At 29.7% G+C, this 25,886-nt stretch overlaps 1 protein-coding gene across 1 annotated transcript in view; it reads left to right on the plus strand.

Annotated features, from left to right (window-relative positions):
• The window catches only part of LOC125815159 (metal-independent phosphoserine phosphatase), a 156,454-nt gene that overhangs the window by 117,096 nt on the left and 13,472 nt on the right, over positions 1-25,886 (plus strand). The gene's annotated exons all lie outside the window — the stretch shown is intronic.

Consider the following 25,886-nt stretch of genomic DNA (forward strand, 5'->3'; position numbering starts at 1 on the left):
CCAAGTAATATTTGAAGTTAAGAGGCCTAATGTAACTACACTAACTACTTTTGTGTGTCATTAAGGTTTTTCACAGTTAAATCAAAATGTTTATTGATTGTAAGATCCGTATGTTGTATAAAGTAGAAGATTTTTTCAATGCACCACTAGCTTAATTATCCACAAGTGACCTCCATTATTACAGATTTCATTAAATGAAAAGAAGTATTAGGTTTAAAGGGAGAGATAAATTGATTCAGTCTTTTATTTCTGATGAATCTTTTAATTGAGTCTAAGTACAGAAATGTGGATATGAATTGGGTGGATTGAAGAAAATTTGAAGGATTGAAATTTAAATTTATCCCGTAGAAAGATGCTATATAATAATTAATAATAATAGTAATTACAAAAAAAATTGTATTAGTTTTAAGGGTAAAAATGAATTTTAAAAAAATGGATTGAGAGGTTTCTTAATTCAATAGGTGAATAAGAGATATATTTATATTTTTTTGAATAATCAGGAGTATTTTTAATTCTTTTCTATAGTTTTATTAGCCTCGGTTCCCCAGTGTTTTTATTATACTTGGATTCCCAATTACAAACATTGCTAGAACGTGGTTGTGAATGATTTTCGTAACATCATGGTCCATTCCAGCTTGATTCCCCATTGTTTTAGTTATTTTATTTTTTATAATAAAAAATAATACTTCTGAAATCGTCCGATTATCTCGATTTCTCTTCAAATGGTACTGTCCGATTAATTTATGATATTATTTTTGAAAATAAATATAGAAGTTAGAATACCTACCATGTATATTGTGTAGGACTTTGACAAAATTGTTTAAGCATTTTATTGTTTAAAAGGTGATGAATCAAGAAAAAACATGAAAGCAAACGAGAATAAAGATTTATTGATTATTTTATGGTAGTATAAAATAATATAAAAAAAATACCAATAACAATTATAATTTAAATCACACTAGCGAAAAGAAATCAATAATTAAGATGAAAAATTTAAGAATTGAGTCTACTTAATTTAAGTGTCCGATAAAAAAAACTAGAAAAAAAGAGAACGAGGGGAAAAATATCTACTGACTTGTAGCTTGTTACCCTAAGATCGTTGGAATACCTTGTAGCATACTAGTTACTAATTGAGAGTAGAGTAGCTAAAATTAATTTAGTTTTAATCGGAACATATCATATCATATATATATAAAGCTAAATAAAAAAGAAGTGATGTGGCACCTCTCAATTGCCAAGGATCTTATTTATCTTTTTTGTGGTTTTTTTGACATTTTCTCTAATTTTCTTCAATTATTTATTTTGTAAAACCATCTCCTTAATTCATACCTATTCAATTAAATAAATTCAAATCTTAATTAATTTAGTAATATATATAACTCCTAACCTTTCATATTCATAACCTTCAAATTATTAAATATACAAATTTATAACTCCTAAATAATACACTTATAAAAATCTATTTTGAGACATGTATGATGATTATTTTATTTTCATTTCTCGTATTCTTCATCTTTTGTCTCTTTGATTGGTTAATTTTTTTGGCTTTTTTGATCTGATTTTGCAGGAGAGAGATGTATAATGAAGAATGTTAGATATTTTTGCATAGTTTGATTTTACGAGGTAAAAGATTTGACATATCTAATACTTATAATTATCACTTTTTTCTATTGTAATTATACATTTAATATATATTTTTTGGATTCTTGATGATACAATTCATGAATTTTTTGTAGAAAAAATAATTTGTTTGTTTTTCTCTTTGTAGTTTGTTGAGACTTCTTCTTTGCTTATTTTTGTAGTTTCTAAAGACTCTAATTGTTTATACTCTCTTCGTCTCTTTGTAGATTTTGGAGAATTGAATTATGTTATTTGAGAACATGATCTTTCTTTCCTCTTCAAACCATAACTAAATATTCTTTAATATTTTTGCTTGATTAGTTAACTATATTTTTATGTTTTTTTTGTTGTTGTTATTATAAGGATTGTTTATAGTTCTCCAGCCAAATCTCCATGCTTTTGTTTCAAATAAAAGCATCTGCTCTTTCGGCATCTCTTTCGCTTGTCCAGAAACCTCTTCTTTCTCAAAAAGAAAAAGTTGGAACCCGATCTTGACGCCCCTAAACAATAGCAATTGGTTCCTTATAAACCTAGTTAATTGAAAAGGCGTCAGTATATCTCTAAAAAAAAAGTAATATTTCAAATCTCAATATAAAGTATAATAAATACTAAATATTGCACACGAACATGTTATATATATAGAGAGAGAGAGAGTATAAAAAAAATCATACAATTCAACTAAAAAAATTAATTCATTAACCATATGAGTCATTAAAACCAACACAATATTATATATTAATTTATGAAAAAAAATATCATCAAACTAATTAATTTTCTTATATAGCTAAGAATCAAATAAATCGATTCCTCTTACAATTTCATGTGTCACAATTGCATAACAATGATATGGTAAAAATACATAATTTTAACCCTAGATTCTTAATTATATTATTTAGATATAAAAATTATTTATAAGTCAAAAAGTTGTTTCACAATTTTGACAATTCAATTAACAAAAAATCAACTATTTTTTTTATAACATCCGCAACTCACTTTTTTTGACAAATTTAATTTTTTTCTATTCCTTTAGAGTAACTTTTTGATTCTCTGCCCCTTTTTAATTAATTTTTTCCTTAATAAATTTCTCTCCTATAATATAAAATAAGAGAAAAAGTGTGTGTATATATATATATATATATATATATATATTAGGTAATGCAAAATATATTGTTCAAAATAATAGTAATTATCAAAAGTAATGTTTATTAGTAGAAGCATATTTAGAGACTTTTAATTAATTTGAAATTTCTTAAATAAGATAAAGAGAAAAAATGTCATATAATAAAATTAAACCATAAAAAACGGTGGAGGAGTTTACTTAAAAGTTATTTTGTTTACTAAAAAATATGTTTTTTTTTTTACTTTTTTTGTTATTTTTATCTATTTATTTAGTTTTATCATAAACTCAGACCTCTTCATCTTTCATAACCTCTATACTTAATTAGTACTTATTAGTAATATCTATAGCTTCCAACTTTATACCTTCATAACCCCCAATTACTTAATGTTCAAGCTTGTGACATCTTAAAATCACATCAAAATAATAATAAGAGCAAGATCATTAATAAAAGTTAACATAAAAAATAATTCTTGAAAAACATTAAAATGTGTTTGTGCATACACTTAGCGGTTAGAGATAATCAAAATTATTATGAAGTTTCAATAAAATATGAATCATGAAAAATATAAAAAAAATTAATTAAGAGAATTCATTTTTGACATTTTGTATAAATTAGTAAAAAAGTTAACGACAAGCTACCTTGATTCTTTTAAGATACGATGCTCATTGTTACTGTTTTCTTAGTGAAATTAAATAAGCAAAGATGAAAAAACTGAAAAAGAAAATAAGAAAAAAGGGAGAATCGAAAAATAGTGTTGGAATAAATTCAAAAAAACGTAAAATTATAGGAGAGAATTTATTAAGGAAAAAATTAATAGAGATAACTATTCCAAATATACTTATTACTTAACCATTCATCCTCCATTTTAATTATTCTAAATATTTACTTAACTTTTTTCTTACACTTTAATTATATGAAATATTATTTATCGTTAATAATTATAAATATTCCTATTATTTGTAAACAATTTTTTTTTATATATATTTACCTTATTTAAAAAAAAAACCAAGAGTCTAATTATAAGCTTTTATGAGATATTATAACAATTATTTTTTTTAATCTTTATTACATAAAACCTTTTATCATTCTTTTATAATTACTCATTTATTACTTATTTTATTATGTATTTTAACCACAATATATAACAACAATATATATATTTTTTTGCTAATCCAATATCACCAAAAATTATTTTGCAGAACTAAAATCATGTATCACCCATTTCCTTTCCAAAGAATCAACATATAGAGAAAAAACTTTAAATTTTAATATACAATTGAAGTACTCTTTTAAGTTTTCAAACTATAGGTAGCTTATCTATTACAAATAATTTTTCATATTAAAAGCGTGTTTTGATGTGTTACTATTTTAATTCTTTTAACATTTTTTTAAAAAAAAATTAAAAGATTAAAAGTCCCACTTTAAAATTTTTACAAAATATCAAAAGTGACTATATTTAATTTTGAGAACTCATTCAAATGGATAATAAAGTCATAAATTCTTATTATTATATTATAACTAACATAAAAGAATGGGTACTATTCAACCAAAAAAAAAAGTATAGGTATTAGACAATGTTAATTTAAGAATTTATTTATTTATTTGATAAAGTCAATTCATAAATCAAGTTAAAATTACAAATCTAAATGTTAAAATTTGTTATCTAATCTATTTGAATTTGAAAATTAAAAAAAAAATCTTTAAAACTTTTATACACCACACGTGGCACGGCTAGGTTTACTAGTAGTATAACAAAGTTCAATGAAAGGACTTTGAATGTTAATTATAATGCCGCTTGTAGTTGCTAATCCCTCCGAATATTTTTTGCTTAAGCTCAATATATATATATATATATATATATATATATATTTTCTTTGATACACTTCAATATTTTTTGTTATATTTTATAAAATAAAAAAATATAAAATTATTCAGCACTATTATAAATTTATATATATTTTTTTTCTTTGATACACTTCAATAATTTTTGTTATATTTTATAAAATAAAAAAATATAAAATTATTCAGCACTATTCTAAATTTATATATAATTATTAATAATATTATATAAAAATGAGTTCAATTAGAAATGAAATGGACTAAATCGATTTTTTAAAAGCGGATAGGCGCTGACACCATTAATTTCATGTGTGACCAAATGTGGATAAGACTAAGTAGGATGCCACTAACAATATTTAAAGCATATCTCATTGCCTCTTGTGTTCATCACTTTTTAATTTATTTATGAATTGAAGGATCAAAAATACACTCTTTGCAAAATGTTGATAACACTACGGATGGCGGGATGATATCATTAATCCCAATTCCCATTCACTATTAAACCAATAACGTTCACTATTTTAAAAATTAATTTTATTTTTATATACTTACTTCATCTGTTTAATATTATTTGATTCATATTAACTTGACACAATCCTTTAAAAAAATTTTACTAAGAAGCATTTTGCTAAATTAGTTTTAGTTTTATTATTTATACTTTATAACTTTAAATTTGATTATTACTACTTTATTTTATCAATAATAATAAGGATAATATATGAATTTTATATTATTTTGAACTTCTCTTTTTTCAATTTTGAAGTATTTTGCTAAACTAGTTTCATCCTAATAATTTTTCATCCCAATCTTCAATTTCAGCTAGAAAAAAGAAGTTTTGGGGAAGAAAAGACAAAGTTATTCGTCTCAATTGAAAATTGATGAGATGATGATTGTTGCTTTAAAGTTGATTAAAAAAATAGTACACCCACATTTGAAGAATATATGGAAAAATTAGATGGACTTAAATGTGAAGAGTCATTATACAATACATGTGTTGTGGAAAAGTGACAGCTACAAAAAAGTATGAATGACGTTAGAGGTTCACAAGTTAGAGAATTGGATTAAGGTTATTGGAAAAAAATATTGGAATTCTTTAGTTTTTCTAACTAGCTAAAATATATGTTAGGCTGATAATGTGATACCTTATTTATTATTTTTCAACTAGTATTCTATCATACTTATTGAGTTGTTTGATATTATATTGTGCTTATAAAATATTTTTTATTCGTGATTTTTTTTATGTTATGTTGGATGATTATGATGTTTTTTTAATTAAAAAGTAAGTAATATTTTTTGTTGAAATGAAATTTTTATAACATTTTATTAATATAATATTTGATTTCATATGCACATTCAGATATTGAAAGCAGTCTTAATCATTTAGAGTTCAGATTTAAAGATCACATCTTAATATTCAGATGTTTATTCAGATCTAGACACTTAGATCTTTATGCAAATCTTAATATTTAGATGTGTATTCAGATTGAGGCCTCTTAATCTTAACGAAAACAAATGAAGCCTAAATAAACTCTTAGATCTTTATGCAAATCTTAATATTTAGATGTGTATTCAGATTCAGGCCTCTTAATCTTAACGAAAACAAATGAAGCCTAAATAAACTCAACGATGGATCTATATTTGTGTTTAGTAGGTGCAAAGTCACACTCAAGACTTCAACTCAAACTTTCCATTTACGTATTTGTTGAAATTTGAGAAAATGATCCTCAATATATAGGTAATATTTGATTATTACTACTTTATTTTATCAATAATAATAAGGATAATATATGAATTTTATATTATTTTGAACTTCTCTTTTTTCAATTTTGAAGTATTTTGCTAAACTAGTTTCATCCTAATATTTTTTCATCCCAATCTTCAATTTCAGCTAGAAAAAAGAAGTTTTGGGGAAGAAAAGACAAAGTTATTCGTCTCAATTGAAAATTGATGAGATGATGATTACTGCTTTAAAGTTGATCAAAAAAATAGTACACCCACATTTGAAGAATATATGGAAAAATTAGATGGACTTAGATGTGAAGAGTCATTATACAATATATGTGTTGTGGAAAAGTGACAGCTACAAAAAAACATGAATGACGTTAGAGATTCACAAGTTAGAGAATTGGATTAAGGTTATTGGAAAAAAATATTGGAATTCTTTAGTTTTTCTAACTAGCTAAAATATATGTTAGGCGCTGATAATGTGATACCTTATTTATTATTTTTCAACTAGTATTCTATCATACTTATTGAGTTGTTTGATATTATATTGTGCTTATAAAATATTTTTTATTCGTGATTTTTTTTTATGTTATGTTGGATGATTATGATGTTTTTTTAATTAAATAGTAAGTAATATTTTTTGTTGAAATGAAATTTTTATAACATTTTATTAATATAATATTTGATTTCATATGCACATTCAGATATTGAAAGCAATCTTAATCATTTCGAGTTCAGATTTAAAGACCACATCTTAATATTCAGATGTTTATTTAGATCTAGACACTTAGATCTTTATGCAAATCTTAATATTTAGATGTGTATTCAGATTCAGACGTCTTAATCTTTATAATGAAAACAAATGAGGCCTAAATAAACTCAACGATGGATCTATATTTGTGTTTAGTAGGTGCAAAGTCACACTCAAGACTTCAACTCAAACTTTCCATTTACGTATTTGTTGAAAATTTGAGAAAATGATCCTCAATATATAGGTAATATTTTATTTGGTCTTTAATTTATTTTAATTAATTGAAATGGTTCTTAATATATAACAAAGATATTCATTTTGATTTTTAAATATATTTCACTTGATTAAAATGATCCTTAAAATATGATAAAAGGTGTTCATTTTAATCGTTTACTCTAAACCTAAAAAAAATGTTAAAATTTTATTATAAACCTACGTGGCTAACAAATTTTAGCATTATTGTCCTTTTTGTTAGCTCCAAAGAAAGAACTTCATAAAATCTAACACCATATTTTTTAGTTTCTCAACAATTACTATTGTTTCTTTTTTAAAATATTATTCTACTGACGTAATACTCATTTCTATTTTAAGCAAGAGAAAATAATATTTTTTGTTAGAAAAAGTAGAAAAAAAATAGTGTTAAATTTCATGGAGTTTTTTTTGGAGCTAACAAAGAAGACATCAATGGTAAATTTTGTTAGCTACGTGGGGTCACAATTAAATTTAACATTTCTTTTGATAAATCTGATAAGTTTAGGATAAATGACCAAAATGAATATCTTTTGTTATAGACAAGGATCATTTCAATCAAATGAAATATATTAACGATCAAAATGAACATATTTATTATACATTAAGGACCATTTCAATCAAATGAAATAATAACAAAATAAAGTATTATCATACATAGGGTCATTTTGCTTATTTTTTTCTCGAAAATTTAGCCATTGCGTTGAAAAAAGAAGCCAAACATCTTTTCTGTCCCACAAAAAGTAATGATAAGATTTATATTTTTTTTTTCTTCTAATTTTACTTGTGAAAAAATGTATGGAAATATCTTTTCAATTAAAAGTATATTTTACTAAATTAATATAATGTATTAACAATACCTTGAAATTTAAAATTTTATTATAAGAAAAAAATAATTAATTTTTTTTTTAATTTCATAAATTAAAATAACTATTTATAATAGGAGAATAGTTTTGTTGCCAGATAGGGATGAAAAAATATATACGACTCCAAAAGTAGTACGTAGTTGAGGCAGGTCGATCGAGAGAAGTTGATATTAGCCTATATATTTATGAGGCCTCGATTTCCTCACTGTTTCCTTTATTATAGTGATTGAGAATGAATGGGTGGGTGGTAATTGTAACATGATGATAATGGTCCAGCTATCACCAAATCTGGAAAACAACTCTTTTATTACATCACTCCAATATTTAAACATTGCCTTGTGTTCGTTCCACAATTTTTAATTTATGAATTGAAGGGTTGACCCTTTACTTTTTAATAAGGTTGTTTATCCTTTAATTTATGAATTGAAGGGTATCATTCATGCTTTAGAAATTAGAAAAGAAGAGAGAAAAAAAAAAAAAACAATGTCAGAGGGGCCGGCCTTGCAATTGAATAACACGTGTCCTATACCAATTACCATATGAGCAAGTAATTGATCCAGGTAACCAAATACTACATACATTATTACTTATTGTAGAAAGGAAAACTACAAACTTCAAATCACAGGGGTTTGCCTTTGACATTAAAAAAAAATAGGATTTTATATTAGCCCCTGTAATCCATTGGTCCATAAGGTTGGAACCACTCAGCCCAAAACCCCTTTTTTCTCTTTGGGTTCCATCCCATGTCCTTGCAAAGTTGGTCATTGTGCCAAACGTGCAATGCAGCGATGCACGAATTCCTATAGTACTTGTTATATGAATATCTCTTCTTGTACTTATCCCACTCCGCTATGTCTTTTTCCATAACTTTGATGCTAGGTACCTTGAATTTTCCATCAAGAAGCTCTGCCAGCCATCGACACCTTATTTCCGATGTGTATAGATTGGTTATGCTTTCTGAGAATCCAATTATTGCCAATTGTGGAATTCTGGGATGGATGCATTCCCTGATCCATATATAGTTTTTCACATGTACTGAAAAAGAAATTAAAAGAGAATATATATATACTATACTCATAATTAACTCACCTGTATAGGGGAACTGCAGCAGAATCATCTAAGCCTGCAATGAATTCCTGATACTTTTTTGATTCAAAGATGTGTTTGAGCTTATCAATTCCCTTAAACCCAGTAGCTAGTATGACTAAGTCCGATTTAATTGGTTCGATCTGACCCTTGAGCATCATACCTTCTTTAGAGAATCCAACACACTCTGCTCGCTTGACCAGCTTGATACTTCCTTCCTCAACTCTGTCGTAGAAGCCCTCTGGCACTATAGAAAGTGAACATGAACTGAATTCGTTTAAGAAGCTATGATCCGGCACCATTCCATGTTTTGCAAGCCTGTGTTTGCGTCTTACATAAATTTCTACAAATTTTGACAAGGCCCACCTCTGTAGTGAAATTATAATTATTAGTTTGGGATGGTGATAAAGGATAGCATAGTAGTACTAGTTATACTTCATTACCAATGGTGAAAGTGTTGTGGCGAGGAGACTTAGAACAAGGCCTTCACCAGGTTTATGCACCGTTAGTTCAGAGGATCGAGTTAGGTAGAGATATCCCAAATTGAGTCCCCATGGGAAAAAATCGGGAAGGTTCCAATGCGGTGTCCTGATTACTACCGTGCATGGACGTTCAGTCCCTGCTGCAACTTTAATGCATGAGTGCAAACACTAAAGAGGAAGCAGTAGAATTAATTATGGAAGTTACCATTAATGGTAGAGCACTCCATGGCGATGTCCATTCCTGATTTCTGAAATCCAACTATGGCTACATGTTTTCCTTTAACAAAATTGGCTGCTGTTTCGGGGTCCATATTGGAATATTCCATTGAATGGATAACTTGGCCTTCAAAAGCTTCCGCCCCTTTCTTCGGAGGAAATTCAGGTATGTTTGGAACCTGGCTGAACCTTCCCACACAAACTATTACGAAATCAACTTGGTATACCTGCACGCACTAATTTCAATTTCAGTTTTCAACCAACCATGACATATATTCTATTCATACTTGACCAATATTGATAAAAAAAAAAAGTACTCTTTGAAATGGCACTGATCTATGTTACAGGGGAATATTATTTAATTCATTTTTACCCTAACTCGGATCGGAGAGTAAAAAAAAGTCAGGAACGTTCCTGTGTAGATAAGGTTGGAGTGTCCTGCACATTGATGTTCCACTTCCCTTTACTGCAGTTAGTGTTAAATGCCTCGCCCCAAACGACATCTCCACTAAGTTTGCCATCTTCATAGCTGAGGCTCAACACTTTGCTATTGAACTGAATGCAGCGGACCAAATCAAAGTGACGTGCATATGATTCAATGTACTCCAGCACCGTTTGATGGTCAGGGAACATTTCGGTTACAGAATTGGGCCAGGGGAAATCAGAGAACTGGTAAAACGGTTTTGGTGTCTGCAGCTTAGTGCTCCCAATGGTCTTAGTCCAAACACCTCCGATGCTACTCTCTGACTCGAACACAATTGGATCAAATCCTTTGGAAAGGCAGTATTTGCAAGCCAAGAGGCCACTGATTCCAGCTCCAATTATTGCTACCACCTCCTTCTTTCTGTTCTCTCTCTCATTAAAATCTGCCATTGCAACGTACTGCGGTTTTTTATTTATTTATTTAGATGTGAGGATGATGGATCGGAGTGTATATAGAAAGTTGCGAGGGGACATGCAAGTCCTATCACAATCAAGTAAAGCAATTTCATGTAGTTAATTGAAAGATAGAATTTGAATGGTTGGTGTACGATAGTACTCTCGCTCAACTGGACTTTTTGTTAGCTACTGTTGCTTCCAAGGACTATTTGTTAGTTACTGTTGCGCAAGTGGTCCTAAAAGATCTGCCGGATTACTGTTGCGCAAGTGGTCCTAAAAGATCTGCCGGATTACTGTTGCGCAAGTGGTCTTAAAAGATCAGAGAATTTATCCATTACTTATTTTTACTAAATTATATTAGTCTAATTATTTATTTAAGAGTGTCAAAAGAAATTACTTTATTAGAATGCGTAATAATAATAGGTGTATACTAGTGATTGGGGAAATTCCAGGGTTGCAACTTATGTAGAATTCATGCATAGTATTTCATCTAATAAAAATCAATTGGTTATCAAATCACTCATTACAAGGTTAAATGTATGATCATGGTCTCCCAAACTCTAATTGCATATTGTAATTGACAACCTAACTACATTGTTGAGCGGGGATAGACTGAACAAATTACCAAGCATTACGTTTTAACTCTGTCTATTAACCAAGCAAGGTTTCTAGCTATATTAACCCTAATTTCTAGAGAAGATCATGCTCCTTTTGTCTCACGTTCTACTGGACAATGAATTTATTTCAATGGAGGTCAATCATAAAATACTAAAATCAGAGACGGAGCTAGGTGGGGGTTTATGGGTTCAGACGAACCTACTAGCTTTTTCGTAGACTCTATATTTGTATTAGAAAATTAATTTTTTTTATGTATATTAACTTGTGAACCTCAAACAAATTGATTTAGAACCCCAAACTTCTAATTTTGACTCCGCCACTAGTCTAAAATAAGAACATAAGAGTGATTGATCATATGATAACCAAAATTAATCTATCAAAATTAATAATATACAATATTTATTTCTATGGTGGTCAATCACAAAATACTAAAATAAGAATATAAGAGCGATTCATACAATAACTAAAATTAATCTATCAAAATTAATAATATACAATTATCCAGTAGCCACAACCCTAGAACAAGGATTTTTAGCTACTAATAGCATAAGAATATTTTATATTTATTCTAGTGATATTTATTCATATGTCTTATGCATAATAAGAATATTTTTCATAAAATAAAACAAAATGGTGTTAAGGAGAAGGTGTATTGATAGCATTTGGAAGAAAAAGGAAATTAGAAATTAAAGAGAATAAAAGGGTTAAGTAGAGGACCCACCTTTGATAATGTTGAGTTTCTGAAATGTGTTGTTTCCTTGCAATGACGATCGGTTTTGCCTTTTTGTATACAAAGTAAAAGTCTTCATACTTACGAAACACAATTCTAAATTAGGAAACGGATTCTGAGGCGGTCCATTTTTGGCATTTTCACATTTAATACAAATCAGATTAGCTTATAGGAAAAAAGTTTGAAATATATCTAAACTTTGATCGAAATTAATATAACAATTTAAAACTTTGAACAAGACCTATTAATCATCTCCATTATTTAATAGTGAATTTTAAAGATATATATGTGATCCACGTGGACACGTTACTATTTATAATAATGTAATATTTATGATGTTCACGTGGACACATATATTCTTTTAAAATACACTATTAAATAATGCAGAGAGATAAAATGTCTTTTCCAAAATTTACAATTATTACAATAATTTCAGCCACAAATATATTTCAAACATTTTTCCCTTTAAATTATCAATAAAATTGATGTAAGTTTCATTATAAAATGGTTAAGAATGGATAATATGCTAATCAAGCGGTGGAACGTTGCAGTTACCTGTGTGGATAATGTTGTCTCCTACCCAATGCTTATTATTCTTCTCCGGTCTATTCAATTTTCGTTAAAAGCAACCTATGAAATTGTTATAAAAAAGTGAAATTAAATAAAAATGTCCATAGTTAATAGTTTGATCTAAAAATATTTTTACCATCAATAATTTTTATTCAATTTCACAAAGTAATTTTAAATAATATTTATTTAAAGTATTGAATTGAATTATAAAAGTAATTTTTTGTCACGATCCAAAAATGGACGTGATGGCACTCGTCTTATTCTACCAAGACAAGTCAGCCTAACACTCACCCATTACAAAAAAAATGCGGAAATTTCATAATTTACTCAAAAATACCCTCAAAATCTGGTTGTCACATGTATAAGCCTCTAAAGTATTACAATTGATTCAAAAGAAAAACACAAGTCTCAAATGACCTTGTTTCTAGAATAGAACAAGATCATAAATAAGAGTAAGAAGGTCTGTTGAGATCACAAACAACTACCTCACAAATCTCCAAGAAGCCTCGGAAAATAAGATAATGGAAAATACCACAAAATTCAGGCTCGTAACCTACAAAAAAATTGTAGAACCAAGGGGTAAGTACCAAACCACACGGTACCCAGCAAGTAAACTTCTAAACACAAGCTAAAGGGATAGAATACGGGTACTCCTTACACCCTAACCGAACCTCCACAACTACAACCTGCATAAAACTAGCTCAACCTAACAGTTCACAGTTTACATAGCACCTAGCTCAACAACAATCACTTTAACAAATTACATATCCTCAACAACAAACTCAATATTCATCAATCACAACTTCCACAAAAAGGCACTCACAACTATCAGCAACACACAAGATCAAGTTCATCGAATAGAGGTAATCAAATATCAAGTACTTTCCAACCACCAATAAAACACATAATCATCAAGAATGAAGGATGTCATGAGATGCAATGCAATATGACACCATGAAATGATATGCCTCAGAATACCAAGTACTCTCTCAACCGTATATACATGATACTCCTCGAAAATACATCGAGAGTTCATGACCCATAGGGGACTCGCGAGGTCCATATACCGACATGGACGATCTCCACGTGTTTGTGCGGACGATCTCAACGCACTATCATAAATCAAACAAATTCCGCACGGACAATCTCCACGTGCCCAAATTATAATCTTAACATCTCACCATCCCCAGCACGGACGATCTCCACGTGCCCAACTTATACTCAATCTCATGTCAATGCATGTGCACAATATAATTTCAAATAAATGGGATGGTGATCTCAATCAAATATCAATATGAAATGTAATCACCTCAGCTATCACAAGTATACGGGTTCAATAAAGAACACAATCACACATAAATAATTAATTACATTGCCTTTTATTACCCCTTTTTCATCATTAGACTTAATCAATGTTGGACAAGTCAACCCATCACCAAGTCTCATTATTTCCAAACACATATTACAAGGAAATACACGAATTCCATATACTTAACAAGGGTTTAGAAATCCACTTACCTCAAACAGTCAAACAATCACTCTGGGACTTGAGCCTTCCATTTTTGCTGAGCTTCCAAATAAATACAATCTATTCAAGTAAATAATCATAGTAAGGTTTTGAAACTACCAACACTCGTATCACTATATGTCTAACATAGACCCAAAAATCATAGTGCACGAATCTATGATCAAGTTCTTAACTTTTGGTGCCAACTCTTTCAACTTTTTTTCCAAATTTTTAAGCCTAGGATTAAGTTCCCAATCCTTCAAATATCAATCTAATGATATTCATATATATAATATAAAACACACATAATATTTAATTACTTATCTCAATATATCAAAAAGTTATTTTGTAATCTGATAATAAAACAAGAACTACTAACTACGATAATCTAACTGTTTACGAAAATCAATGGCGAGACCATATGAGGCAAAAATCACGAAATTCCTAAAACTTACCAATTCAGAGCAATGATTACATTATGCCATTAGAATAAACACCTCAATCTTATCCATCATTAGCCAATAATAGCCTAACTCTTGTCTCCTCAAATTGTCAAAAGAACGTACTGTCAAATTCTAAATTCCAATTTCTAATTCAATTAAATTATATTTTAATAATTTGCATTCTATATTCTAACAATATGGTTACAATAAATATGAAAGTTTGAGATTTCCTTACCGGCACTGTATTAGCTAAGTCGGTTCCACGCCTCTGACTCCACGCCTCCAGGTGAGTTTCTATTCTGTTCTTCTTTTCTTAATACTTGAGTATTAAAAACTGACAAGCCCTACTACTTATTCTAAGATATATATATATATAGAGGCCAAGATACATAAGCTATTAAATAAATAATGGATTTAGCTCATAAATTTCAAAACCAACTTCACCGACTAATTCTAAATGACTTGAGACAACTATTGAGAGGGGTAAAACGGTAATTTTATGAAAATTTTCAAAAATAACTTTACGGGTCGTTACATTTTTAAAGAAGAAAAATCAAAGGGAATGGCCCATTTAACATCCCTATATGAGAATTTACGTCTCTGTCTCAGATTTTCTTTGAGTAGAATGAAATATCAGTGTCGAATGATATGTGCCGGTCTATAGAGTCGTCAACTGAAATGAGATTTTATTTTTAAAAAAAATAAAAAAAATGCTAATCTAACGTGGAAAAAAAGGACACATGAATCGAATAATGAATTTTAACGTAAATGATTTTATACCTAGCTTAACCTCATAAATTAGTTCAAAAGACTACTTAATAGAAGAAGCTACAAGCAGGCAGAGGACTTCGTCAACATGTCTGCTTGTAGCCGGGGTAGATTGGTAATTTTATTATTTTTTAAAAATGTTTTGTCTTCTATCACATTATATATATTCAAAAATTGATTTTGCTGGACACTTTCACTGTTCACTGTTTCTATATATAATAAGCCGCAAAAGATTTTTATAGTATTTAATTACATTGTAACTATCTTGTTAGCTTTTAGCCAAAAGGAATACTTCTTTTAAATAATAAATATGTCATTGTATGAGTTATTTATTACTCATTCCTTTTGAATTTGTTAATCTTATTTTGATCTAACACATAGTTTACGAAAGTAAATTAGATTTTGAGAAAAAAACATTAAGTGATACTTGAAGTTGTCCCAAATTTTCAAAAAGACATCTTAACTTTGCGTGCGTCCTATTACCCCACAAAACATTCAAAATCACAATTAATACACATTTTTTACACAATATTTCCACTTTGGACAAAAATAATAAGCCAAAATGCAAAGATTTTTATAGTATTTAGTTACATTGTAACTATCTTGTTAGCTTTCAACCAAAATGAGTACTTCTTTTGAAAAATAAATATGTCATTGTATGAGCTATTTATTACTCATTCCTTTTGAATTTGTTAATCTTATTTTGATCTAACACATAGTTTACGAAAGTAAATTAGATTTTGAGAAAAAACATTAAGTGATACTTGAAGTTGTCCCAAATTTTCAAAAAGACATCTTAACTTTGCGTGCGTCCTATTACCCCACAAAACATTCAAAATCACAATAAATACGCATTTTTTACACAATATTTCCACGTTGGACAAAAATATCCTTCAAATGTGCAATTTCTTAAAAACAAAAAGTCGGACCCATTATTGATGTATTGAAGGATGCTTTGGTAATTTCCTATGATGAATTCGTTTTGTTTGTTTCTTTTAAATTTATTTTACCATACTAAATAATTGTATAAAATATTATGAATCACGATAATTAATTACTTAAATATTTAAAAGATATAAAAATATATAAAAGATCTGATTGACTCTTCAAATTTTACCGGTGACACATAAATTGGGACAAAATATATATTATTTGAAAATTTCTTAGAAAGTACTATAAATTACAGTAATTAAGAGCTAGAAATATTTCAAAGACAAAAAAAATTGATTGAATCTCAAAAATTTTTTAGTACTACATAAATTGAGAAAGAAGAAATGACCTCTATTATTTGAAAATGGCGTAAAAGTATTACAAATCATACAATAAGAATTAACAATTTAAAATTTTAAAAGACTTTAATGCTTTATACTTATTCTATTTCCACTTTGGACAAAAATATCCTCCCAATATGCATATTTTTTTAAACAAAAAGTGGGACCCATTATTGATGTATTCAAGGATGCTTTGATAATTTTCCTATGATGAATTCATTTTGTTTGTTGTTTAATTTTTTTTAAATAATTGTATAAAATATTATAAATCACAATAATTATTTACTTAAATATTCAAAAGATATAAAAATATGTAAAAGATCTGATTAACTCTTCAAATTTTATCGGTGACACATAAATTGGACAAATGAAATAATATATATTATTTGAAAATTACTTAGAAAGTACAATAATTTACAGTAATTAACAATAGAATATTTTAAAGACAAAAAAAATTGATTGAATCTCGAAATTTTATTAGTACCACATAAATTGAGAAAGAAGAAATAACTTTTATTATTTCAAAATTGCGTAAAAGATATTACAAATCATACAACAATAATTAGCAATTTAGAATGTTAAAAGACATAAAAATTTTTTTACCATAGTTAACAATAATTAAAAATTTAAACTATTTTAAATTAATATTAAAGTTTGATTAACTCTTTAATTTTGTCTTTGTCACATAAATTGAAACAAAAAATGATACATACTGGGCCCGTGCTAGCACGGGCTCCAATGTCTAGTATATATATATATTCAAAAATTATGTAAAAAATATTATAAATCATAATAATTAATAGCTTAAAATATTTGAAAATATAAAAAAAGTTTTCGTTAACTCTCAAAATTTCATCTATAGGACATAAATCTATCTATATCTATATATAACAGGAGAGGAAAAATCGTCACATGTCAGCGCCACAATTAATCTCAAAATTTCAGTATTTTAAAAGTCAATTTTTTTTTAAAAAAGAAGAAAAATATGAAAAGGAAAATGAAAAAAAGGAATCTCCCACGTTTGCAATTTATAAAAACAAATAATCTACAATTCTTTTAAGAAAAATATGCAAAATTTATGAATTATTAAAATTAATTTAAAATTTAAAAATAAAATAAAACTTGTTAACACTAAAAAAGATACGGCTTTACAAAAAAAATACAATATAAAATAAAATTTTACGTAACTCAATACGGGTAAGGTTTTGAAATTTGATTAATTAATTTAAAATTTAAATTTTAAACTATAAATAACTAATTTTATTCCTAGAAAATAATTAACTGCATAACACAATCATTTAAATAACATAATTCATTCTTTAACTCTTTGCTTTGGCTTCTTATTTAATTATTCTATTTTATTATATAGCCTATCTTACTTTTCTTTATAATATATTGTAAGTTTATCATTCAAATTTGTTGATGTGCTAACATTTGTAAGAACAAAAAATGATAAGAGTACAATTTATCCAAATATTATATTTATCAAATTAAAAGTATAGAGTACATACAATACAATATGAAAGAAGCATTCAAACAAGTAGTGAAGGAAAAGAAGCTATATTATTGTTGAAACAGGTATTAGGCGATGTAATCCATTGGGCCGTAAGGTTGGAACCACTCAGCCCAAAAGCCGTTTTTCCTCTTTGGGTTCCATCCCATGTCCTTGCAGAGTTGGTCATTGTACCAAATGTGCAATGCACCGATGCATGATCTCTTATAGTACTTGTTATAAGAGTATCTCTTCTTGTATTTATCCCATTCTGCTATCTCTTCCTCCATCACCTTAATGTTTGGTAGCTTAAATCTTCCATCAAGAAATTCTGCAAGCCATCGGCACCTTATTTCTGATGTGAATACATTAGCTATGCTTTCTGAGAATCCAATTATTGCCAATTGTGGAATTCGGGGATGAATGCATTCCCTGATAAGTAAATATATATACATACATACATGAGATATATACTCGTGTTAATTAATTTGGTGCAGAAATTATTACTAACCTGTAGAGGGGAACTGAAGAATCATCTGTGCCCGCAATGAATTCCTGATATTTTGGTGATTCAAAAATGTGTTTGAGCTTATCAATTCCCTTGAAGCCTGTGGCTAGTATGACTAAGTCCGATTTTATTAGTTCAGCCTGACCCTCAACCACGATGCCTTGTTTAGTAAATCCAAAACTCTTTGCTTTCTTCACCAGCTTGATACTTCCTTCCTCAACTCTGTCGTAGAAGCCCTCTGGCACTGTAGAAATTAAACAGGTACTCAATTCGTTTAAGAAACTATGCTCTGGCACCATCCCATGTTTTGAAAGCTTGAGCTTGTGTTTTATATGGCTTTCCACAAATTTTGAGAATCCCCACCTCTGTACGTACGTACAAATTGATTAATAGTAGTACCCCCAACAGCCATATTCATTAGAGTAGTCTTTAGTCAGAGGAATTACCAGAGGTGAGAGAATCGTAGCAATGAGATATAAAAGAAGGCCTTCACCGGGTTTATGCACCGTAAGTTCTGAGAATCTATTCAAATAGAGTTTTGCCATTGGGAATCCCCACGGGAAATAATCAGGAACATTCCAATGCGGTGTCCTGATTACTACTGTGCACGGACGTTCAATCCCTGCAAAATTTATTAGTCTAAATTAACAATAAAGAGTTAATGGAAGATCACAAAATGAGTCCTCTTACCATTGACTGTGGAGGACTCCATGGCAATGTCCATTCCTGATTTTTGGAACCCAACAACGGCTACTTGTTTTCCTTTAACAAAGTTGGTTGCAGTTGTGGAGTCCATTTTGGAATAATCGATTGAATGGATTACTTGGCCTTCAAAAGCTTCAGGGCCTTTGTTTGGAGGGAATTCAGGGATGTTGGGAACTTGGCTGAATCTTCCCACGCAAACTACTACAAAATCAACTTGGTATACCTGCGATTTCAATTTTCAACCAACCATGAGTGATTGAGTATGAGAGTTCAACTGGAGGAAGAGAATGAAAAGTACTGAAAGATCTTTGATTAGTGGCCTGGGAAATATTTTTCAAGTCAAGTCACCAAGAAATGGAGTTACCAACACAAGATGAAAAGATAGAGGCAGTACAAAAGAACAAGAGGGAAATTTTATAAGTTGAAAGAGAAGAGAAGCAAGTCAAATAAAAGGAAATTGTATGTGTTTCATTTAAAGCGAAAATTAGGGAGAAAATACGTTGTCTGATGAAAGTTAAGAACATTTTTCGTGCAAATCTACATTAGTTCCTTTTAGATCTAAGATACTAACAACTTGTACTCCCTAAATTTGAGGTCATACAAGTGAACATGGTTACTTACCTGTGTAGAGAGGGTTAGAGTGTCCTGTACATTGACGTTCCACTTCCCTTTACTGCTAAATGCGTCATTCCAATCTTCACTAAGAGAGGGTTCGCCATCTTCATAGCTGAGGCTCAACACTTTGCTATTGAAGTGAATGTGGCGAAGCAAATCAAAGTGACGTGCGTACGATTCAATGTACTCCAGCACCGTTTGATGGTCAGGGAACATTTCAGTTACAGAATCGGGCCAGGGAAAATCAGAGAATTGGTAAAGGGGTTTTGGTGTCTGCAACTTAGTACTCTCAATAGTCTTACTCCAAACACCTCCAATGCTACTCTCCCACTCGAACACAATTGGATCAAATCCTTTGCTGATTGCATATTTGCATGCCAACAGGCCGCTTATCCCACCACCAATTATTGCTATCACCTCCTTTTTTCTGCTCTCTCTCTCATTGAAATTTTCCATTTCGTACAAGCAACAATACACTCTCTACATTTCCACTACTATACTTTACCCTTATTTAGAAATGGGAGTTTGAGAGGGACAAAAACGTAATTTTAAGTTGACTTCATTTATATCACAAAGACATCTATAACACGTGTTAGGCCTTCAATTACCATATGTCGATCATTCCAGAAACTGATAAGCCAACAAGCATGGACGAACATGAGCAATTGGAAAGAAATATTTTCTCTTTCTTGGAGCGTTGTATCCTGCACATTCATACTACTAGATACACGACACGGGCCCAATATAATTATTTTTTCGTTTTAATTTATATGGCACAAATAAAATTTTGAAAATCAATCAAATTTATATATATATTCTTAAAAATATTTTAAGTTGTTAATTATTGTAATTTATAATATTTTACGTTATTTTAAATAATATGTGTTATTTTCTATGTGCCAATTTATGTGGCATACGTAAAATTTTGAGAGCCCAACAAATTTTATATATGTTTTAAAAATATTTAAATTATTAATCATTGTAATTCATAGTACTTTTTACATAATTTTGAGTTTATTTTCTACTCGACTCCTTTTCATTTCATTGATTGGGAAAAAGGCTCCTTTTCCTACTGTCCGTTAAAAATAATATAATTTATTCAAATATTATATTCATTAATACAATATAATATGATATTCCTTATGTTTTTATTTATATGTCACTATTTTTTTATTTTATATGCATTAATAAATTAAGTAAGTTTACTATTCTACCCTTATTTAATATTTTTTGAAGTCAACTTTTCAATCAATTAATATGAACTTTATTTTGATTAGTTAATTTGATCAATGAACATGAATTATTCACTTAGTTTTTCTAGGTTGATCAAATATATATTTTCAAGGCTATTAACTCACAAGAGTAAAATAGGAAGAATATTGTAATTTATACATTATTTTTATAAAATGACAAGTATTATGGACCAACTATTTATAGTAAGAATGACTTATAAAAAGAAACAGAGGGAGTAAATCTTAATTCTCTATTTGTATGATACAAATAGAGCTTAATTCTCTATTTGTATGATACAAGTAGAGAATTACGATATACTCCCTCCGTTTCTATTTATATGTCACTATTTTAGATTTCACGCATATTAAGAAACTAAGTAAGTTTACTATTCTATCATTATTTACTTTTTTTTTAAGTCAAGTATTCAATCAATGAATATAGATTTATTTGTTTTTATTATTTAACTTGACCAATGAACATGAAATATTTACTTAATTTTTCTATGTTAATCAAATATATATTTTCAAGACCAATGACTCACAAGGGTAAAATAGGAGTAATAGTGTTATTTATGTATTGATTTTGTGAAATTACAAATATTAAATATTATTTTTTTTTAGTAAGAATGACATATAAATAAAACGGAGGGAATATATGTATCTAGGTCGATCCCGCATAAAAATGACTTGTCTCAAGAAGATGTCTTTAATTTCACCACGTAACACGTGGTTGATAAGATAAGCATAGCCGCATAGGGGCAGTTCTGACAAGGGAGTACAAATATTTATATTTTAGCTACACTGAAGTTCCTTTTCAGCCAATTGCAATGCTCTATAATAATAATAATAACATAACATATAACAATTGAGTTAAATGATATTGAGTTTTTGGTCATTTGATGTCCATATAAAACAACCTTGCATTTTGTACAAGTAAAAGAAGCATTGAGTATTATTTAAAATGACTTAATTGACCTCATTCAAATTAAATTTACTTCGAGCACACATGATGACCACCTTGTGTGTTGTAGACTCTTATTAATAAGTAGTAAAGTAAAGTAATACTAGATGAGTGAGTTTTAGTCGCAATATCAACATAGTCAATATAATTGATATGAAGGGCATCTTACAGAGTGTCTATATCCATTAGCTACTTTTGTGTGCTTATTAGTATTCATTTTTTCTATCACATCCTATAAAGTAAAGTAATATTAGATGAGTGAGTTTAGATGCAATATCAACATAAAGTCAATATAATTGATATTTTGCAGATTTACAGCAATAATAATAATTAAAAAAAATAATATGCATCCACATTGGCTACTGTACACAATTGAACTCCAAACGTATCACTCTATCCCCATTTAATTACCGGCATCCATTAATTAAGATTTTTTTTTTCAAAGGAGTGTCGATTCTTCTTTAATCAGTTCAGTACCATGACATTTGAACAATTACTATTCCCATTTTAGGTTCAAATTTGGGAGCAAATGAAAATATTACGTTGAATTAGCATGACTAACAAGGAAAACTAGTAGTATTATTTTATTCAAAGCTTTATTTTATTAGTATTGATATTATTTTACAATATCATGACTTGCATATAGTTTAGGCAAACAAAACACAAAATCAAACATAGATGGTTATTCTTGAAAGAGGGATGGGAGAGGCTGGAGTGAGTATTATTTATAGCTAGTAATCCATTGGTCCATAAGGTTGGAACCATTCAGCCCAAAACCCCTTTTTCCTCTTTGGGTTCCATCCCATGTCCTTGCAAAGTTGGTCATTGTGCCAAACGTGCAGTGGAGCGATGCACGATTTCCTATAGTACTTGTTATATGAATATCTCTTCTTGTACTTATCCCACTCCGCTATGTCTTTTTCCATAACTTTGATGCTAGGTACCTTGAATTTTCCATCAAGAAGCTCTGCCAGCCACCGACACCTTATTTCCGATGTGTATAGAGTAGCTATGCTTTCTGAGAAACCAATTATTGCAACTTGTGGAATCCGGGGATGAATGCATTCCCTAATTATTTACACATGACATGATGAATGAGAGAGATGACATGCTGTATATGTATATGTATATGCTTGCAAATGTAATTGTTTTTTCTTACTCACCTATAAAGGGGAACTGTAACTGTAGCAGAATCATCTGAGCCTGCTATGAATTCTTGATATTTTGTTGATTCAAATATGTGTTTGAGCTTATCAATTCCCTTGAACCCAGTAGCTAGTATGACTAACTCCGATTTTATTGTTTTGGCCTGACCCTCGAGCACGATACCTTCTTTAGAAAATCCCAAACACTCTGCTTTCTTGATAAGCTTTATACTTCCCTCCTCAACTCTGTCGTAGAAGCCTTCTGGAACTACAGCAACTGAACATGAACTCAAGAAGCTATGCTCCGGCACCATTCCATATTTTGCAAGCCTGTTCTTGTGTTTTATATAACTTTCTACATATTTTGATAAGGCCCACCTCTGTGAAATGGATTTATGTTAATTTTGTTTTGTGAGAGGAAAACAGAGATGTGTATGGACAGTTAGTTACCAATGGTGAAAGAGTTGTGGCGAGGAGACTTAAAAGAAGGCCTTCACCAGGTTTATGCACCATAAGTTCGGAGAATCGACTTGAGTACAGATATCCCAAATTAAGTCCCCATGAGGAAAAATCAGCTGGAAGGTTCCAATTCGGGGTCCTGATTAGTACCGTGCATGGACGTTCAACCCCTGCAATTATATAGTCCTAAGAATCAATCTGAAGAGATACAATATGATGAAAGATGACAACTAATATGTTCAAAATAATAAAAGTCACACACTTGAACAACTAACAGCTTGAGTGTGCTGCACTACTTACCATTAACGGTAGAGCACTCCATTGCAATGTCCATTCCTGATCTTTGAAATCCAACAACGGCTACTTGTTTTCCTTTGACAAAGTTGGTTGCAGTTTTGGAGTCCATCTTGGAATAGTCCATTGAATGGATTACTTGGCCCTCAAAAGCTTCAGGGCCACTGTTTGGACGAAATTCAGGCATGTTTGCAACCTGGCTGAACCTTCCCACGCAAACTACTACAAAATCAACTTGGTATACCTGCACGCACTTTCAATTTTCAACCAACCACGGGACATTATACTACAAAATCATTATGCTCCTTCCTAGATCTGCGTGCTTAGCTTACGAGCAATCCTTACACACTCTCCGAGAGGAATTTTTTTCAATATTTCTTTGTATACATCTCATTTTCATAAGTTGTTGTCACTGAAGAAAACAATTATTGATATAGGTAATATATTTGAATAATAAGTGAAAAGTAAAAATGAACGGAGGAGACAGATTTGAAGAAATCTTCTACTATCTTTTCTTAAATTTATAGTACTCATTTGGTAATTAAGCGTTCTACTTGCCTGTGTAGAAAGGGTTGGAGTGTCCTGTACGGTGACGTTCCACTTGCCTTCACACAAATTCCATTCTCCAGCTCCATTAATTGATGAACTGCTGTCATCTTCATAGCTTAGGCTCAACACTTTGGAATTGAACTTAATGTGTCGTACCAAATCAAAGTGAGTTGCGTATGATTCAATGTACTCCAGCACCGTTTTATGGTCAGGGCACATTTCGGTTACGGAATCAGGCCAGGGGAAATCAGAGAACTGGTAAACCGGTTTTGGTGTCTGCAGCTTAGTGCTCTCAATGGTCTTAGTCCAAACACCTCCAATGCTACTCTCTGACTCAAACACAATTGGATCAAATCCTTTAGAAATGCAGTATTTGCAGGCCAACAGTCCGCTGATTCCAGCACCAATTATGGCTATCACCTCTTTCTTTCTGTCATTAAAATTTGCCATTTGGTACTGTCTCCTCTTTTTGATTGATAGCTTGAATCGCTCTGCCCTTTATAGCTAATATGTGTATTGGCAAGAATACGTGGCTCACCTCCGGAGATATCTGCATTATTAATCTTTGTATTCCAATTTCCATGGTCCAATTAATTTCAATACCAACTACTTTTAGTAAATATCTGGAGTGGCTACTTAATCAGAACACGCAATCCTCAGAAGTTTTGTTTGGGTAGAATCCACAATCCCGTCTCAAAATTTACATTTGAAAATCGTGTTATATAGATATGGTGCCCGCATTTGAAAATTTTTGCCTATACATTTGACTTTATACTAATTATAAATATTGTTTTTATGTGATAAACAGAAATATCTTTATCAGATCATTTGTTGTAATCAAATTGTACTTGGATCTTATTTTAACATCCCCCAATGGGCAATGGCCAATACCAACTAACCATATAATTACTCAATTGAGCTTCCAAATGCATCATGTAACTGTAAGATATAAGCCTGCCTAACTGCAACTCCCTTAGAATTAGAAAAACAAAATCAAGTCAATATGTTGTGTCATTAGATACAAATAATAAGCATATCTGAGGCCAAACAATATAATGGAGCAAGTTGAGGAGGAATTTTTCCAAGTAATTTCCACCTTCCTAATTTTATTGCTACTTGGAGGCTTTGTTCCGCTAGGGGTGTTCTCGAGTTAGAAATGTGAACTGTAAAACATTTGTCATCGTA

Source organism: Solanum verrucosum, unplaced genomic scaffold (assembly GCF_900185275.1).
Source record: "Solanum verrucosum unplaced genomic scaffold, falcon-dt-bn FXZP01000261.1, whole genome shotgun sequence".
In the NCBI taxonomy this organism is placed as follows: domain Eukaryota; kingdom Viridiplantae; phylum Streptophyta; class Magnoliopsida; order Solanales; family Solanaceae; genus Solanum; species Solanum verrucosum.